Source organism: Priapulus caudatus, unplaced genomic scaffold (assembly GCF_000485595.1).
Source record: "Priapulus caudatus unplaced genomic scaffold, Priapulus_caudatus-5.0.1 Scaffold18, whole genome shotgun sequence".
Classification (NCBI taxonomy): domain Eukaryota; kingdom Metazoa; phylum Priapulida; class Priapulimorpha; order Priapulimorphida; family Priapulidae; genus Priapulus; species Priapulus caudatus.
The window spans coordinates 174,351-176,563 of record NW_014577079.1 but is presented as its reverse complement, the minus strand read 5'-3'; positions in this window follow the sequence as shown (position 1 = coordinate 176,563).

The window sequence follows — 2,213 nt, the reverse complement described above, 5'->3', positions numbered from 1 at the left end:
GAGAGAGAGAGAATACAGAGAATGAAAGAGAGATGAGATCGAGAGACCCTCGAGGAGCGAGGCAGAGGAGACGAGAGTCGAAGATAGAGGATGAGAGAGAGACGAGGAGAGAGGAGCGACGAGAGAGGATGAGCAGAGAGAGAGAGAAGAGAGGAGCAGAGAGAGAGAGAGTGCAGGAGACGCACTGAGAGAGAGAGAGAGAAGAGAGAGACGGAAGAAGCGAGAAGAGAGAGAGAGAGAGAGAGAGAGAGAAGCAGTAGGCAGATGGCAGACAACCCGTAGATATTCCATAATACGCGTATAACAAACGACGCACACACGACAAAAACTGAAAACATCTACGAACCAAACCGCTAGATACGGTTCGTAGAAACCCGCGCTACGACCGAAAGACGTTACCCAAGGACGGGCGCATGAAATGCAAGGCCAGAAGCGCTCACTGTAATGCCCTTTTGCGTGATAACTGCATTAAACCGCTAGAACATAACTGTACAACTAAACGACTACGAAAGACAGTCTATGCCGATTTTCATCGGTTAACACCTGCGCGGGCAAAGGCTTTGTAGAGTCGGGTTTTGCGGTAAGGGGCCGGTAAGATGCTAGAACTACCTCACGCGCGGAAAGGCTAGAGTCTAGACGAAGTCCGTTATAAAAACCAATACAATGCAGCTGTCGAGGCCCTATATGTATGCTTCACGAATGAAGCCAAAACATGGTTCGCACAGTCCTTGAAAAGTCCTTGAATTTGAGTAGTTGAGGTCCTTGAAAGTACTTGAATTTAGTTAAATATTGGATTTTTGTTGCTTGAAAAAGTCCTATGAATTTCATGGAAATGTCCTGTGATTTAATGCAGCTTTTTAAAAAGCTATAGACACGATAGACAGTTAAATGATGATCGGAAATTACAGTAACGTCAGTACCTAAAAATCAGTCCAGTAAATCCACAGAGACATGATACAAGATTTGCTAGGCACAGCTTTCGACTGTTGCATCCTAAGCGCCTGCTGCGCGGGAATGAGACGCGCAGTTCCCGCGCGGATATGCGCCTACGCGACGCGGGGCATGTTTCAAGTATGAAGCCGCCTGTCGCAGTGGAGACGTGCCGCAAAATTCGCAGGCCGCGCGCACGTTCTCCACAGCGCGTCAGCGGCATGGTCTGTTAGTTTTTAGAAGATGACAATGATTATATATGGACGATATTCTAGGAATTGGAGATTATAAAACAGAGTAACAATAAATCGCTCAGTTCCATGCTCCATATTAGATCTGAATTCAAAAAGATTAGAATTTTAATATGCCAACAAAACAAATACAATGTAGTTATAAAATTCACAAAACAAAGATAAGGATAGGAAGGAGACCAAGGCAAAAACCAAGGCAATAGGCCAAACCAAGCATAGGCAACCAAGTAATAACAAAATTCACCAAATATTCATCCTAGGCGGTATTTAATTTAATGAATAATTTAGGTTATAACGATATGATAAGAGTCCGAACTGAAAATGTTGAATAATGAGCCGTTTCGATGATGCAGCCCGAAATAATATTATTATCATGGGCAGAAGAGCAAATTATGGAAATCATTACTTATAGAAGCAAAAGTGAAAATTATTACGAATGCCACATGTTACCTTCCTTCGTAAATAACAGTGAAACATGGGACGTAACTTAACTAAGCCGCAAGAAGTAAAAATGTTGGAGGCATTTCAAAATGATGTGCCTGCCCCGCGAATAATAATCACGCAGAAAAACGCAGAAAAATCTACGGAAAGGCATTGCAAAGACGATGAAAATTCCAAGGAAAGATACGGCAGAAATCAGAGTAAAAATAACAATATAGTTTCTATACGTAATCGTGGTAAATTACATTAAAACACGCATTATTTTATTTGAAAATTGACAGCGACCGTGAAAATGTGGGAAAATTTTCCTCTTCGATGCCGAAATGCATCGGCGGGATTTCATTATTTACCGAAAAGTAAATAGGCCGGCGAAAAACGGTAGTACAGGGAACCGGTAAACGTCGGTCACGGCCCATTCATGGCCATCAACGCAAGAAGCGCGGGGCTTATTCCGATTACCGGAGAATGATGAAAAATTCAACAAGAAGGACGTTAGCGCAGCTGCGCTAAAAGGCGTTTATTTTCGTTTTTGCTGCAACACTCTTATCGTAGGAAACCGTTCTAGCCTATGCAGAATGCCCTAGTTCCTGC